The 19,029-nt window shown below is 35.2% G+C and overlaps 1 protein-coding gene across 3 annotated transcripts in view; it reads left to right on the top strand.

The window, feature by feature from the left end:
* Positions 1-19,029, top strand: part of LOC129725697 (beta-1,3-galactosyltransferase 5) — a 58,183-nt gene that overhangs the window by 22,522 nt on the left and 16,632 nt on the right. The window contains exon 1 of one of the 3 annotated variants that reach the window (XM_055681784.1): positions 12,403-12,795. The exons of the other annotated variants lie outside the window; for them this stretch is intronic. The gene's annotated coding sequence lies outside the window, so the exon portion shown is untranslated. Of the gene's footprint in view, positions 1-12,402; positions 12,796-19,029 lie in introns of those variants that run through there. 3 annotated transcript variants of the gene reach the window in all.

Genomic DNA, 19,029 nt, shown 5'->3' with positions numbered 1-19,029 from the left:
ATTGTTATTGTCGTTTAAACCCACTTGTGCTACTTAATTTAATTTCTTACTGCTACATACATGGACAGAATTATTTGTAGATCTATTTCTAAAGAACGAGTTTGGTACTAGAGTAGACTTGCAACTTGCCGAAATTATCGAACAGGAACCGGCGTCTCAAATGACAGGGAAACCAGTAGCTATTAGTAATACATAAAAGCATATGTATACCTCGTGTCTTCTAACAGTAACCACATTCAGCACACATTTCCATAATTGAGTTCTACTGACCTCAGCTAAGCTTCAATTGTTTTGCTGTGATGATCCCACACCATCATACTCTCATTTATTTCCATTTTTAATCGTTGGCTAACCCGCACCTGGTGACCGTTTGGTTTCATCTGTCTCTGACAGTGCTATAAGTGTCATTTTTCACAATAACTATGCACCTGGTATAGCTCATCAAATATGCAGTTTGGATACAGCAATGGTGTTTAGTGTACCTACAAAACGGAGTCGGGAGTGGTTATTGTTTGTCATCCAATTTAGTAAATGGGAACGAATCGAACGTTCGGACACTGTTGGTTTGCTGTTAATTTAATTTATTATTATCTTGATGCAATATAATACAACCGCTTGTAGCCTAACTAGCATGAGCAAAAAAAAAACTAAAATAAGAAAACGTCCGTTGAGGCATTTTTGTTAAGGTTATTTGACATATCATACAATATTTTGAAAATCTTCATAATTGAAAGTGCTCTTACAAACAGAGTTCGAAAATTTCGCTTTCCTTTTTCGGAATACGCCTGAACTAACAGTAAATGTTCATTCCTTTCTCTTTTTTTCAGTGCAACTGAACTGAATCCACTTGCCCTCACCCGAATTTAACGTTTTACGGAGTTTTACGTTAGTTACAAACAAACCCCCAAACGGTCTACTGGCTTGTGTCAAACGGTCTACTGGCTTGTGTCATTTTTCGTCGTGCTTAGCCGCTCATGACGGATTTCATCCCAAATCGTCTCAAGGATTGGCAGCACCTTCTCCGAATTGGTTGAACCTTTTTGGGTGTGAAGACATCACCTAATTAAGCATCTCTGCATACTTACTTTTTCCAAAATTAGTCTAGACTGTCTTCTGAAAAGGGCGAAACTTTTTTTGCCGATTTTTTGTAAATCAATATAATTCAAAAACGGTAAATTCTACAAAAAGTGTTCTATAAGTAACTTTTAGGAAATTGTCTGAATTATCATAGAAAAATATGGAAAAAATTATATATCAAGTCCTACACTAAAAAACCAATTTAATGACAAAACATCGATTTAAAAAAATGGTCATCTCCGAATTGGCTAAAAAAATTTTTGGTGAAAGACAACATTGTTGGCTACATTTCGATCATACATTGCAACTTGAGCATTTTTAAGGAAAAAAAGTTATTCTCTAAAATAAAAAATTAAAACGCAAACTAAAACTAAGGTATATTATTTTTCAATTTTAAACAACCTGATAGAATGAAATACTTGTTATGTTTTTATTATTTTAGTTTTAAACAATTTAAAACAAGTAAAACTCAATGCCTAATTTCAATATATTATGTGTATGCATGTACCTAAAGTTCATAGTATTACAGATGTGAATGCTTCTCACACCTTATGAACCTACCTGATAAATTTACCTATGAAAATGGTGTTAATGTGAAAGAAAAAATCGATTTTTTTACTTTATAATTCAAATGTTTTATTTTCAAACATAATCACTCAGCATCTATTTCTTACCACTACTAAATACAGTAAATATTTTTGGGTCATCTTCTGAACTAGAATATCCTTTAACTGCTATTTGATTTTTACTTAAAAGTACAAAACTATGAAATTTCTGTGGTTTTACTTGACTGAATAGTTCTTCTAGTTCCTCTGACATTTTTGTGTACTGTTCTTTGCATATGTAGCAGAATTTTCATTTAGTTATACATTTGTCTGTTTGTTGAACTGCCCAGTCGTAAAGTTCTCTTGGAGATTTAATAGTATTTCCGTAATCTCGGGCAAGACTTTGGCTCTCTTTGCCATTCGTTTCAGAGTACCTCCGATTGCGTCACAGGGACCTTTCCCATGTGATGTTGCGAAAAAGTGCCACTCTACTTCTAATTTATGCCTTAATATGAAATCACAACAGATACAATAGGTAAAAAATACGTACGTAGAATAAACATATATTCTGCAGGTAGAATAAACATGTATTGTAGCAGGCATAACATCAGCAGCAGCTGTCTCGGGAGAAAATTACCTACCGCGTTTGGGTTACCTATGTTCTACAGCGGCCACGTGCTTCACGCAGGATTTTGCTTCCAGAGTCAAAAACAACACTAAAACACTGGTTCTACTATTACCTAATTTATTGACATTACACATTTACACAACATAACAAGTATTTCACTCTATCAAGGTGTTTTACACTAAAAAAATAATATACCTTGGTTTTAGTTTGCATTTTCATTTTTTATTTTAGAGAATAACTTTTTTTCCTTAAATATGCTCAAGTTGTGATGTATGAACGAAATGTAGCCAACAATGTTGTCTTTCACCATAAAAATTTTTAGCCAATTCGGAGATGACCATTTTTTTTAAATCGATGTTTTGTGTTTAAATTGCATTTTTTTTCAGTGTAGGACTTGATATATAATTTTTTTCATATTTTTTATGAAAATTCAGACAATTTCCTAAAAGTTACTTATAGAACACTTTTCTGTAGAATTTACCGTTTTTGAATTATATTGATTTACAAAAAATCGGCAAAAAAAGTTTCGCCCTTTTCAGAAGACAGTCTAGACAAATTTTGGAAAAAGTAAGTATGCAGAGATGCTTAATTAGGTGATGTCTTCACACCCAAAAAGTTTCAACCAATTCGGAGAGGGTGCTGCCAACCGCGGGTTCATTTGGCGCGAAATCCGTCTACGTAACGTAACAAAACACCTAGCACTTTTGTTTTGCGGGCTATAGCAACCACGGTAACGTGGCTAATTTGGGATTGATTTACCGTCCCTCTGACACCGAACGGGCTGATTCTACTAAGATTCGAACTAATAACCAATGGCTGACTGTAATCTTGAGGCTACGAGTTTCCTTTCTGAGAGGCAGTTGCTCTATGAGTCCGAAATCAAAACATGTGCGATACGTGCAAATTTTTAGATGCAGTACACAAGTAGTTAGTATATTCAAACTGGATTGCATATTTCAAATTTCAAACAAACTTACTGATTAAACTATTGTAAAACACTTTATTTATTTTAATTCTATTTACGTGTACATTTTTCCGTATTTAGAATACGAACTAGTGTTTTTTTGGTAAAAATAAGTAATTATTTTTTGGTAAAAAAATAGTAATTACTCTCGTTCACTGGAATACTGATATAGTAATGAAGCTAGATATCTGGTACTCCTTTGATCGTGAATTGTATGACTGTTTTTTTTTTTTTTTTTTTTTGAAGACGTAATAGTGTAGTTGATCACGATCAAAAAACGTTATAATTACTTATCTAATTCAGAAATTGCGAGTGTAAATTAAGGATATTAGTAGTAAATAAATAGTGCTGCCGGGGACAAATAACCCTGTAGTTCGAAAATTATGCTTAACTGTAATCAATATGAACGAAAAGTTATCGTTTTTATTCTCTCGGAAATGGTCTAATATATTACAGAACTACTCTCTCTTGAAATTTTTAGTTCTTCAGTGGGATTTTTTTACGAGGAGAAAAAGAAACCTTTTCTATTGATAAAATGAGACGTTCTTATAATTAAATTTGCCAGAGTAACATCTTTGAGGGCGCTCTAGGAAATTGTAATTGGCGATGATATTGTCAGGTGAAAAGGAGGCTTTGTATAGAAGCGCAGTGAGCTTGACATAGAAGTAGAAACTAGTAACAATAGTCTACTAATTTCTTGAAAAGGCTCTCTTAAAGTACACCTCTTTGAGAACATCTTCCTGGCCGCGTGAACTAATCTTTGAAAATGACTATTTCGATGTGGTATAACCTGAGTGATTTCCTTCATCTTCATCAATGTTGAAAAAAAATGTAAGCGCTCAATGATTTTTTGGAAAAAAGAAAAGTTTTGGGTTTTATGATTTCGGTTGTTCTGTTGATATCCGGATATCCGGATTCCGGATCACGGGTAGATAAACAAATACCTTTTGGATATCTGGATACGGATAATTGAAAAGTCAGATATCCGGATATTCAAAATTTTGTGTTGTCTTTTGAATAATACGCAACGTGAGAAATGTTCTTTTTTTACAACCTCCACCTTCTAGTGCCCAAATTAATTTCTAAATGGACTTCGTTTCTAGAACTACGACTTTAACGTTCTGCGGTGGTGTAACGGGAACACATCTAACCGGAGATTGGAAGTTGTGGGTTCGAGTCCCACCTGCTGAACTATATTTTTCGTTGTTTCTACAATCATATTTTCAGTTAGTTTAATTTTCTATCTTCATTACTACATTTACTTCTTAAATTAAAATTAAATGGACTTCGATAAAATCATTATAAACCATTATAAACACTTTTTAAGTATTTATTAAAGCTTTTCGGAACTTCGACTGAAGCCCGCCAAATGGCGGCATTGGGCACTAGAGGGTTAAGTTTGATTAAACTATCTGAACATACAGAATCCGGATTTTGGATATTTGTCGAATATTCAATCAAAGAATAATCAAAGACTTTTGTCTTTGAAAACTGTGCTATCAGATGATCACAACTTTAAAATAACAAAAAAGGACATTGTATCTAAAAAAATCTTTGTTTTTTTCTAACTGCAGTTGAATTGTTTCTGCATAGTAACTAGTTGCTGGATTTGTTAATCATTATTGATTTATAAATATATTTTGGTTGCGATCGAAAGTTCTACATAAAGTAGGTATAAAATAAATGTCAACGGGAGGAATGTTGAAATACTTATACAGTAAGTTATAAACATTCACAACTTTTTGTTCTTCTATTTTTTGTCACATGCAACCATCATCATTTTAGTTCAACGGCTTAGTTGCAGGTAGTTGTTCATCCTGATGGCCCTCCTAGATATTCACAGGCTGCAAACTAGTTCTCATTATCACACTTGCAATCTTGCGGGTGCTGTCAATGATTCCTATCGCGCCGGCAAGCTGTCTAGACAGCTGCAATTTTCTGGTCTCATCCATTCAATCCAGTTTAGTTCAGACAGTAATTGCAGAACTATTGTTGAACGGCAAATAATACACATGCAGTGTATGCATACTATCACGAGATACTAAGGAAACCCGCACGGAGGTCTTCGTTACGTCATCATTCGATACTTTGAACGAACATTGCGTATTTAGATGTCTGTGCAAAAGCTAACAATTTCAATAAAAGGAGAGATATAATACCATAGTCTTTACGACGTTAGTAATAAACGGAAGGCCTTATGTTATGTTTTCTACTTATTCACTATTTACTTTTATCAAGATAAAAGCACTTGAATTTTTGTCGACTTTATTGATCAGCTAAATTAAATAATGAAAACGGAAAAGTTTTCCATTAAATTCTTTCACGCATATTACCTGGCCTCAAATGCACTGAGGATGATTATAGGTAGACATTAATCGTATCAGCTGTTAACGTTTGTGTGTAACGGTTAAAAAAGTATCGAATTTACTCACATACCCAGTAGATCCAGTAGGAAAGATCAAACTGTGAGTCAACATGAACAAATTCTAAAAAATTAAAGCAGAAAATTGCCACTGACTCAGAGTGGGTTGGAAAATGAAAAGAAATCAAGCAACCATAATAGTGCTCGTATAAAACCTTCCCAGTAATCTCATGCTGTTCTCGCAGTTCCTGATGACGCACGAATGCACGGCAGGGAATCTTTCTAAGCTCCGGGTGGTCTTCCCTGTAGTTCATTGACGCATAATAAGGGGCCATCCACATACCACGTGGACAGCTTTGGGGGGGGGGGGGGGGGGGTTGGCTAATGTCCACGGTCCATACAATTTTTTCAGAATTTATATGGACAGTTGTCCACGGAGGGGGAGGGGGGGGTCAAAATCGTTAAAAATCTGTCCACGTGGTATGTGGATGGCCCCTAATATATGAACGCAAGGAGACTTCCTGTCTTTTTTCATTTTGACTTCAGCCGGGGTGACTGAGCCTTTTCTACTAAATATAATGTATTTGGTATAGAATAATATGTACTCGACTGATTTTTTTTAATTTGATTGTATTGAAAAATATATTTTCGGTTGAAGGTTGAAGTAGGTTAAAAATAAAACAATAGAGTTTCAGATTAGCCAAACAGCCTTGAAGCTACTGGAACAAAGCCAGGCCGTTGTTCAGACAAAAATATTACTTTGAGCAACCACAGCTTAGTTCAAACAGAGGCCAGACATGCTCTGCATTGTAAGTAGCTATTTTCAACAGTAAACACAACATAAACTCTAGATAAACAAGCCCTGGTAGGAGAGCAGACGAAATGTGTTGTACTTCTCAATTGTACATAACGTTATGTGTCATATCGTATGCATGTTTACTGTACGATGTTACCCCTTGGCTTAGTGTACATTTACTAGATTGTGAAGTGAGTAACACTACAAAAAATGGGCCCTTGAGCTCGACAATCTCGTCAACTTATTCACTGTTCTGAAATTAGTATGACAAATGCAGATAGCTGATAACAAACTACTTTTAGTAGTGCAAATAGTAACTACTAGAAGTTAGGCCTATTTTCGCGAACGAGTTTTTTTTTACCAATGAATACCCTATTTCCGTCCCTTTACGTTTCTTCGTTAAGAAAGTAAGTTGAAATATTCTACTAGTAACTCATCAAATCCTATTAATTTTTTAGAATAATTTATATCTTTTTTGTCAACGAATTTGCAATGTGTGGTTCAATTCACTACGGTTTTTTACGCGGGGATGCGTTCCGTATTTGTATGGGACCGCGTAAAAAAGGACTTTTTGAGTTGAAACTAAAACGAAAAAACCGTCCTTAGATGTTTGAACCTTGTTTTATGATTATAGTGGTTAAACTTAAGACCAAAATTCAATATTTTAAAATGTGATTGAAATAAGGTCGATATATTGATGTTTAAAAAATATTGGGAAGCATGGTTGAAACGAGGTTGTAAAAATCAGATGACGTAATCAAACCGGAAATGATATGAAGAAAAGCTACAAAACGATCGTCGTGTAAAATTGCATGAGATATTATAGACTAGGGTGGCAGCGAAAAGGTTCATGTCAAATTTCGAAAACCGAACATGTACATTTTGTTCATTGGCCCAAAAAAATCATCTGTGCAAAATTTCAGCTCAATCGGACATAATTCGGGGGTGCCTCAAAGCGCTCAAAGTTGTGATTTTTCGACCATCGAAAATCTACCAAGGGGAAGCGTACCAGTTATGGCGATATCTCATATTATGGCATAGACTAGTTATGGCCTATAAAGTTTAAATGAAGTGGTGCCATAACTAGTACCATTGCGCTAATGGCTCACCTACCCTACATGAAATTGGGAAAATCGAAACTTTTTTTTTCGATGCCAAATGACTTAAAACTGCCGAAAATCGACCTTCTGGGACTTACCCGTTTTCTGGGCAACCGAAGGCCTAATATGGAATATTTTAGAACTGGCTTCTGAATTGATTCACAGCTCGATGAAATTGTTTTAATGTTCACTAGGTATTTTGAATTTGATTTTCATTAGGGTGGTTCATTTATTTCTTACAAGGGTGGTGTCCGATTAAGCTGAAATTTTGCACAGGGTGTTTTTCGGGTTGGTGAACGTTTTGTATAGGTTTTTTTTTTATTTTCTGGTCACTTTTCTTCATACGATGATTGGCACCCTAGCAATCATAGTATATAGGAAATTTATGTCATTAATTATTATTTATTCAATGTAATGTCTAGTCTGTAATTTGCCTGTTTTCAATTTTGTGGAACTCATGTACAAACCTTCAAGATTCGTATTTTCTGTTTATTCAGATTTGTTATACGATTTTTGTTTTCAATAAAAAAAATTTGATCTAGGAAAAGTCATTTATCGTTTCTATGATTTTTCTAGGCGGCATACAGTTGACACCACCCTTACATTGGTTTTATTCTGAGCATTCTGAATGAGCTGACCTTATAACAATGAATCACCAACAATTATACTTTTAATGTCCTTAAGTGCAATACAAGTGAACCTACTTATTAAAAGCGTCCAATCGCCGAAGGCAATTTAATAAGGGTACCTTACAGATTATCATTTCAAGGATTTATATGGATCATCAATGCAACTTACTCAGGGTGATCCTAGCAGATGTACTTATAATACCAAATGGCTGGATGAGCCTGCACTAGTGTTTCTATTCAAACTAGCTGTTATATGCCAACACCCAGGGTATGTAAATGAACATGTAATTACAGATTATGACTCGTTATAGTGCTTTCTACTTGAAACGTGTGACATATTGCTGTTTTGTTTACGTATAGCAATATACAAAGCAATATAATGAAGTCCGCAAAGCATCGAACTAGGACGAAAAAATTATTTACTACCTATGACTTTATGAGTGCTGAACTAATGAAAATGCACCTTGGAGGCAAAATTTGCATTTCTCAATTCCCAAAATGTTAGATCCTTGTTGTCAAACTCTCACATAAGGGCACACAGAATACTAATTGCGTCTAGCTCCAACCGGTTTTGAAAAGTCGCCTGGATGGACGCTGAAGTGTACTTTAAAGTATTGCTAGCCTCGCAAACCTTTTGTTCGTTTACGAACCTTTCATGAATTTTCAATCCGGTGTGAGCCACCCTTCTCCAACAAGTGCGCTTATCTTGAATTGAGCGGAAACAACCCATGTAAAACGGAAAGTCTAGGAGCAATTTGTTGTGTTGTAAGTTAAAATTGTTTAAAAAAAAGTTGACAATCTAGCGATTTTGAACCTTTTGAACATACAATTCGGCAGGCTGGCTCTTATCATTTTTTCGTCTATACAATTATGCAAAAAAATATAATATGCAAACAAACTGAGAGTTTCAATCCACATCGATTCATACTCCCATCGGATTTTTTGCCGAATAATTCGAATATTGTCGATTTATATACTAGAATATCTCAAAACAGATGTTCTAGTAACATGCCCTAAAAAACGTGAAGCAAGTTTGTCAATAAACGATTAAACTTTAATAATATGTAAACGATGTACAAAAAATCCTTTTATTGATCGTTTTATTGTTTTCTCTTCATTTCGCTATTCCGCGCTATACCCTTCATATATTTTGCACTGATATATTTTTAAACACATTAGGAGTAAGTTTGCCTTGTAGGGCCGGTCGGTCTACATCAATCCTGCTCCTCGCAGCGTATTCCAATGTATATTGTCTCGTGCACTTCCTTCTGGTGCATTCCGATGACGTCGGTCTCGATATAGCCCGCAGATAGGTGGTTTTGAATGAACTACCTCATAGCTATATATCGTATACTTCTTTTCGCACAGGAGATACTGGGGTCGGGGTGTAATTAAAACGATTTTTTGGTATGAGGCGTCGTCTGACGATTCATTAGAGCATTTGTCATATGGATATAGATTTTGTATTACTATTAGATAAATATGTGGAAATATTTTGAAATTTTACAATAAAAGTGATATAATAATAATAATAATAATAATAATAATAATAAGTAGACAAGACCGCTACCAGTGTTTGATTGGATTTATTTTCCCAGGAAAGTTTCAAAATTATGTCAAAAATACTTGTGATTGTTTTAAAATTTTGTGCCCCAGAACATCGTTTTTCAACATTTTGTGTTAAATAGTTATTACTGAAAAAATAAATTCTTCTTCATAAAAATATTTGCATAAACTAGAACTGAGGATGCACCAGCTGTGAAAGTATCATCAAATTCGATGCATTATTTCTAGAGATATGCATATTTTTTAAAATTATTGACTCAAATTTGAAATGTCAATAACAACTTGAAAACTTACTCAAATTGAAAAAAAAGGGTAGGTAATCAAGCTCTCGGGTAAAACTTTTGATGTTTTTGATTATTATTTCAAAAAATAGATATCGCGATTTTTGGTGATCCGTTTCACAAATACTATATCAGTTAAAATTGGGAAAAAAAGTTACAATTTTCATAATTTTTTTTTTATCTGAGCCAAAATTATTTATTTAATTTATGGATGTCTTCAGCAAAGTTGTAGATAGTATTTTTGTTTTCCCAGAAAAAAAATTTTCTTCTTGAAAAAAGTTAAAAAAAAAAAAAAAATAAATATATATATATATATATATATATATATATATATATATATATATATATATATATATATATATATATATATATATATATATATATATATATATATATATATATATATATATATATTAACTAAAGAACTCACTTTTAAAGATCTGATTTTTGTTGAACTTGGTAAGATAAAAAGTAAAATAATTAATAGCTATTAGCTATAATATTTTCAAAGAGAAAACTATTTTTTCCAATTTTTTTACAGTGTATTTTTTTTATAGAAAGACAAAATTTTTGTTTATATTATTAGCCGAAGATACTATACCAGGAGTTCTGCGAAGCTTGATTGATTGATGATTATGATCGTCTCCAATCGCCCCAAAACACCCGTCGGTCGGGTTTCCACAACACATCTAACTACGGGGTCTACCACGGAGTCACCGATCCTACCCTCGAAGACTTCAAGTGTTCGCCGTCCGGCCTCCTCCATTGAACAACACTTATGGCCGTTACCACCGTGAGAATCAGCGTCCTGTAGAGCGCAAATTTCGTGCGGGCATGCATGCTGCTGAATCTCAGTAGGTTACGTGACCCTAAAAGATCCTGATTGCGGCTGCTATCAGTCGCTTCACTTTGCGGATAACATCGTTGTCACATGTCACAGCAGTACCAAGGTACACAAGTTCATCGACTGCTATATAGATACGCCCATCTATCATAATCTTAGTACCAAAACTCGAAGAACTTACACACTCTCTACTAGTCAACATGTACTCTCTTTTGAGCGGGGGCATAGCGTGGTTGGTAACGTCTCCGCCAACCACGCTCGACGCCTGGGTTCGAATCCCACCGCCGACATAGGTGTCGATGGTTGTGAGGTGGCGTGATCCACTCACAACCAACCCAACTGGTCTAGATTCAATCCTAGCCGACACCGGGAGATTTTCTGAGGCGAAAAATCTCTGGGATCACGCCTTCCATCGCATGAGGAAGTAAAGCCGTTGGCGCCGGTCCGTTAATCAACGGGTCGTGAGTTAGGGTCCTGGGTGGAGTCGCCTCCCCGGGCGTCGGTGATTGGCACAACAACAGTGGCGGAAATAGACCGACGGTAAATAAGCCAGAATAAAAAAAATGTACTCTATTTTAAAATAGATCATGGTAATTTCAAATTCGCTGCTCGCCCCTTAAAAGGCACGAATGCCTTTTCCACTGCTCTGTAATGGAAACCTAGAAAAATGTCCAATGGCAAGAGGTTTTCTAGTGGTATTAAAATCGAATTTCGTATTTTGCTCATTGACCAACAAAGCAGCTATCAAACGCCTTCTATACATTCTATACATTCTTATTCTAACTTTCTAGTACCTACTTTCACTAAATGCAATCTATTTTTTTAAAACATAACTCCATCGTGCCTTACTACTATTCGTCCATGAGCCCGGGATGTTAATTTCGACAACAGCTCAAAACCAGGACGAGAGTCGTGTGGTCAAAAGCCGATGCGCACAATACTCATTAGAGTGGATCAAGGTTACAAAAGTAGGATTTCTCATACTAATCTTCAACGTGTGTTTTACACTTGCTTTACGCGGGGATCAAAGGACTCCGCGCGCGCGATTCATTTACGCTACACCTGACAAGCAACTGCTCACTCCTATTCATTCTGCACGGGGAAAACGAATCGTTTACACTTCAGCAAAAGAGAAAGCCGAAGTTTTACACCTAAAACCGAAGTTTTACTCCGCAAAGCCGAACGATGGCACGATTGACATTACACATTTACACAACATAACAAGTATTTCACTCTATCAAGGTGTTTTACACTAAAAAAATAATGTACCTTGGTTTTAGTTTGCATTTTCATTTTTTATTTTAGAGAATAACTTTTTTTCCTTAAATATGCTCAAGTTGTGATGTATGAACGAAATGTAGCCAACAATGTTGTCTTTCACCATAAAAATTTTTAGCCAATTCGGAGATGACCATTTTTTTTAAATCGATGTTTTGTGTTTAAATTGCATTTTTTTTTTCAGTGTAGGACTTGATATATAATTTTTTTCATATTTTTTATGAAAATTCAGACAATTTCCTAAAAGTTACTCATAGAACACTTTTCTGTAGAATTTACCGTTTTTGAATTATATTGATTTACAAAAAATCGGCAAAAAAAGTTTCGCCCTTTTCAGAAGACAGTCTAGACAAATTTTGGAAAAAGTAAGTATGCAGAGATGCTTAATTAGGTGATGTCTTCACACCCAAAAAGTTTCAACCAATTCGGAGAGGGTGCTGCCAACCGCGGGTTCATTTGGCGCGAAATCCGTCTACGTAACGTAACAAAACACCTAGCACTTTTGTTTTGCGGGCTATAGCAACCACGGTAACGTGGCTAATTTGGGATTGATTTACCGTCCCTCTGACACCGAACGGGCTGATTCTACTAAGATTCGAACTAATAACCAATGGCTGACTGTAATCTTGAGGCTACGAGTTTCCTTTCTGAGAGGCAGTTGCTCTATGAGTCCGAAATCAAAACATGTGCGATACGTGCAAATTTTTAGATGCAGTACACAAGTAGTTAGTATATTCAAACTGGATTGCATATTTCAAATTTCAAACAAACTTACTGATTAAACTATTGTAAAACACTTTATTTATTTTAATTCTATTTACGTGTACATTTTTCCGTATTTAGAATACGAACTAGTGTTTTTTTGGTAAAAATAAGTAATTATTTTTTGGTAAAAAAATAGTAATTACTCTCGTTCACTGGAATACTGATATAGTAATGAAGCTAGATATCTGGTACTCCTTTGATCGTAAATTGTATGACTGTTTTTTTTTTTTTTTTTTTGAAGACGTAATAGTGTAGTTGATCACGATCAAAAAACGTTATAATTACTTATCTAATTCAGAAATTGCGAGTGTAAATTAAGGATATTAGTAGTACATAAATAGTGCTGCCGGGGACAAATAACCCTGTAGTTCGAAAATTATGCTTAACTGTAATCAATATGAACGAAAAGTTATCGTTTTTATTCTCTCGGAAATGGTCTAATATATTACAGAACTACTCTCTCTTGAAATTTTTAGTTCTTCAGTGGGATTTTTTTACGAGGAGAAAAAGAAACCTTTTCTATTGATAAAATGAGACGTTCTTATAATTAAATTTGCCAGAGTAACATCTTTGAGGGCGCTCTAGGAAATTGTAATTGGCGATGATATTGTCAGGTGAAAAGGAGGCTTTGTATAGAAGCGCAGTGAGCTTGACATAGAAGTAGGAACTAGTAACAATAGTCTACTAATTTCTTGAAAAGGCTCTCTTAAAGTACACCTCTTTGAGAACATCTTCCTGGCCGCGTGAACTAATCTTTGAAAATGACTATTTCGATGTGGTATAACCTGAGTGATTTCCTTCATCTTCATCAATGTTGAAAAAAAAATGTAAGCGCTCAATGATTTTTTGGAAAAAAGAAAAGTTTTGGGTTTTATGATTTCGGTTGTTCTGTTGATATCCGGATATCCGGATTCCGGATCACGGGTAGATAAACAAATACCTTTTGGATATCTGGATACGGATAATTGAAAAGTCAGATATCCGGATATTCAAAATTTTGTGTTGTCTTTTGAATAATACGCAACGTGAGAAATGTTCTTTTTTTACAACCTCCACCTTCTAGTGCCCAAATTAATTTCTAAATGGACTTCGATTCTAGAACTACGACTTTAACGTTCTGCAGTGGTGTAACGGGAACACATCTGACCGGAGATTGGAAGTTGTGGGTTCGAGTCCCACCTGCTGAACTATATTTTTCGTTGTTTCTACAATCATATTTTCAGTTAGTTTAATTTTCTATCTTCATTACTACATTTACTCCTTAAATTAAAATTAAATGGACTTCGATAAAATCATTATAAACCATTATAAACACTTTTTAAGTATTTATTAAAGCTCGGAACTTCGACTGAAGCCCGCCAAATGGCGGCATTGGGCACTAGAGGGTTAAGTTTGATTAAACTATCTGAACATACAGAATCCGGATTTTGGATATTTGTCGAATATTCAATCAAAGAATAATCAAAGACTTTTGTCTTTGAAAACTGTGCTATCAGATGATCACAACTTTAAAATAACAAAAAAGGACATTGTATCTAAAAAAATCTTTGTTTTTTTCTAACTGCAGTTGAATTGTTTCTGCATAGTAACTAGTTGCTGGTTTTGTTAATCATTATTGATTTATAAATATATTTTGGTTGCGATCGAAAGTTCTACATAAAGTAGGTATATAATAAATGTCAACGGGAGGAATGTTAAAATACTTATACAGTAAGTTATAAACATTCACAACTTTTTGTTCTTCTATTTTTTGTCACATGCAACCATCATCATTTTAGTTCAACGGCTTAGTTGCAGGTAGTTGTTCATCCTGATGGCCCTCCTAGATATTCACAGGCTGCAAACTAGTTCTCATTATCACACTTGCAATCTTGCGGGTGCTGTCAATGATTCCTATCGCGCCGGCAAGCTGTCTAGACAGCTGCAATTTTCTGGTCTCATCCATTCAATCCAGTTTAGTTCAGACAGTAATTGCAGAACTATTGTTGAACGGCAAATAATACACATGCAGTGTATGCATACTATCACGAGATACTAAGGAAACCCGCACGGAGGTCTTCGTTACGTCATCATTCGATACTTTGAACGAACATTGCGTATTTAGATGTCTGTGCAAAAGCTAACAATTTCAATAAAAGGAGAGATATAATACCACAGTCTTTACGACGTTAGTAATAAACGGAAGGCCTTATGTTATGTTTTCTACTTATTCACTATTTACTTTTATCAAGATAAAAGCACTTGAATTTTTGTCGACTTTATTGATCAGCTAAATTAAATAATGAAAACGGAAAAGTTTTCCATTAAATTCTTTCACGCATATTACCTGGCCTCAAATGCACTGAGGATGATTATAGGTAGACATTAATCGTATCAGCTGTTAACGTTTGTGTGTAACGGTTAAAAAAGTATCGAATTTACTCACATACCCAGTAGATCCAGTAGGAAAGATCAAACTGTGAGTCAACATGAACAAATTCTAAAAAATTAAAGCTGAAAATTGCCACTGACTCAGAGTGGGTTGGAAAATGAAAAGAAATCAAGCAACCATAATAGTGCTCGTATAAAACCTTCCCAGTAATCTCATGCTGTTCTCGCAGTTCCTGATGACGCACGAATGCACGGCAGGGAATCTTTCTAAGCTCCGGGTGGTCTTCCCTGTAGTTCATTGACGCATAATAAGGGGCCATCCACATACCACGTGGACAGCTTTGGGGGGGGGGGGTTGGCTAATGTCCACGGTCCATACAATTTTTTCAGAATTTATATGGACAGTTGTCCACGGAGGGGGAGGGGGGGGGTCAAAATCGTTAAAAATCTGTCCACGTGGTATGTGGATGGCCCCTAATATATGAACGCAAGGAGACTTCCTGTCTTTTTTCATTTTGACTTCAGCCGGGGTGACTGAGCCTTTTCTACTAAATATAATGAATTTGATATAGAATAATATGTACTCGACTGATTTTTTTTAATTTGATTGTATTGAAAAATATATTTTCGGTTGAAGGTTGAAGTAGGTTAAAAATAAAACAATAGAGTTTCAGATTAGCCAAACAGCCTTGAAGCTACTGGAACAAAGCCAGGCCGTTGTTCAGACAAAAATATTACTTTGAGCAACCACAGCTTAGTTCAAACAGAGGCCAGACATGCTCTGCATTGTAAGTAGCTATTTTCAACAGTAAACACAACATAAACTCTAGATAAACAAGCCCTGGTAGGAGAGCAGACGAAATGTGTTGTACTTCTCAATTGTACATAACGTTATGTGTCATATCGTATGCATGTTTACTGTACGATGTTACCCCTTGGCTTAGTGTACAATTACTAGATTGTGAAGTGAGTAACACTACAAAAAATGGGCCCTTGAGCTCGACAATCTCGTCAACTTATTCACTGTTCTGAAATTAGTATGACAAATGCAGATAGCTGATAACAAACTACTTTTAGTAGTGCAAATAGTAACTACTAGAAGTTAGGCCTATTTTCGCGAACGAGTTTTTTTTACCAATGAATACCCTATTTCCGTCCCTTTACGTTTCTTCGTTAAGAAAGTAAGTTGAAATATTCTACTAATTTTACGCGGGGATGCGTTCCGTATTTGTATGGGACCGCGTAAAAAAGGACTTTTTGAGTTGAAACTAAAACGAAAAAACCGTCCTTAGATGTTTGAACCTTGTTTTATGATTATAGTGGTTAAACTTAAGACCAAAATTCAATATTTTAAAATGTGATTGAAATAAGGTCGATATATTGATGTTTAAAAAATATTGGGAAGCATGGTTGAAACGAGGTTGTAAAAATCAGATGACGTAATCAAACCGGAAATGATATGAAGAAAAGCTACAAAACGATCGTCGTGTAAAATTGCATGAGATATTATAGACTAGGGTGGCAGCGAAAAGGTTCATGTCAAATTTCGAAAACCGAACATGTACATTTTGTTCATTGGCCCAAAAAAATCATCTGTGCAAAATTTCAGCTCAATCGGACATAATTCGGGGGTGCCTCAAAGCGCTCAAAGTTGTGATTTTTCGACCATCGAAAATCTACCAAGGGGAAGCATACCAGTTATGGCGATATCTCATATTATGGCATAGACTAGTTATGGCCTATAAAGTTTAAATGAAGTGGTGCCATAACTAGTACCATTGCGCTAATGGCTCACCTACCCTACATGAAATTGGGAAAATCGAAACTTTTTTTTCGATGCCAAATGACTTAAAACTGCCGAAAATCGACCTTCTGGGACTTACCCGTTTTCTGGGCAACCGAAGGCCTAATATGGAATATTTTAGAACTGGCTTCTGAATTGATTCACAGCTCGATGAAATTGTTTTAATGTTCACTAGGTATTTTGAATTTGATTTTCATTAGGGTAGTTCATTTATTTCTTACAAGGGTGGTGTCCGATTAAGCTGAAATTTTGCACAGGGTGTTTTTCGGGTTGGTGAACGTTTTGTATAGGTTTTTTTTTATTTTCTGGTCACTTTTCTTCATACGATGATTGGCACCCTAGCAATCATAGTATATAGGAAATTTATGTCATTAATTATTATTTATTCAATGTAATGTCTAGTCTGTAATTTGCCTGTTTTCAATTTTGTGGAACTCATGTACAAACCTTCAAGATTCGTATTTTCTGTTTATTCAGATTTGTTATACGATTTTTGTTTTCAATAAAAAAAATTTGATCTAGGAAAAGTCATTTATCGTTTCTATGATTTTTCTAGGCGGCATACAGTTGACACCACCCTTATATTGGTTTTATTCTGAGCATTCTGAATGAGCTGACCTTATAACAATGAATCACCAACAATTATACTTTTAATGTCCTTAAGTGCAATACAAGTGAACCTACTTATTAAAAGCGTCCAATCGCCGAAGGCAATTTAATAAGGGTACCTTACAGATTATCATTTCAAGGATTTATATGGATCATCAATGCAACTTACTCAGGGTGATCCTAGCAGATGTACTTATAATACCAAATGGCTGGATGAGCCTGCACTAGTGTTTTTATTCAAACTAGCTGTTATATGCCAACACCCAGGGGATGTAAATGAACATGTAATTACAGATTATGACTCGTTATAGTGCTTTCTACTTGAAACGTGTGACATATTGCTGTTTTGTTTACGTATAGCAATATACAAAGCAATATAATGAAGTCCGCAAAGCATCGAACTAGGACGAAAAAATTATTTACTACCTATGACTTTATGAGTGCTGAACTAATGAAAATGCACCTTGGAGGCAAAATTTGCATTTCTCAATTCCCAAAATGTTAGATCCTTGTTGTCAAACTCTCACATAAGGGCACACAGAATACTAATTGCGTCTAGCTCCAACCGGTTTTGAAAAGTCGCCTGGATGGACGCTGAAGTGTACTTTAAAGTATTGCTAGCCTCGCAAACCTTTTGTTCGTTTACGAACCTTTCATGAATTTTCAATCCGGTGTGAGCCACCCTTCTCCAACAAGTGCGCTTATCTTGAATTGAGCGGAAACAACCCATGTAAAACGGAAAGTCTAGGAGTAATTTGTTGTGCTGTAAGTTAAAATTGTTTAAAAAAAAGTTGACAATCTAGCGATTTTGAACCTTTTGAACATACAATTCGGCAGGCTGGCTCTTATCATTTTTTCGTCTATACAATTATGCAAAAAAATATAATATGCAAACAAACTGAGAGTTTCAATCCACATCGATTCATACTCCCATCGGATTTTTTGCCGAATAATTCGAATATTGTCGATTTATATACTAGAATATCTCAAAACAGATGTTCTAGTAACATGCCCTAAAAAACGTGAAGCAAGTTTGTCAATAAACGATTAAACTTTAATAATATGTAAACGATGTACAAAAAATCCTTTTATTGATCGTTTTATTGTTTTCTCTTCATTTCGCTATTCCGCGCTATACCCTTCATATATTTTGCACTGATATATTTTTAAACACATTAGGAGTAAGTTTGCCTTGTAGGGCCGGTCGGTCTACATCAATCCTGCTCCTCGCAGCGTATTCCAATGTATATTGTCTCGTGCACTTCCTTCTGGTGCATTCCGATGACGTCGGTCTCGATATAGCCCGCAGATAGGTGGTTTTGAATGAACTACCTCATAGCTATATATCGTATACTTCTTTTCGCACAGGAGATACTGGGGTCGGGGTGTAATTAAAACGATTTTTTGGTAT

Source organism: Wyeomyia smithii, chromosome 2 (genome assembly GCF_029784165.1).
Source record: "Wyeomyia smithii strain HCP4-BCI-WySm-NY-G18 chromosome 2, ASM2978416v1, whole genome shotgun sequence".
Taxonomy (NCBI): domain Eukaryota; kingdom Metazoa; phylum Arthropoda; class Insecta; order Diptera; family Culicidae; genus Wyeomyia; species Wyeomyia smithii.
This window is presented reverse-complemented; position numbering and strand designations above follow the sequence as displayed.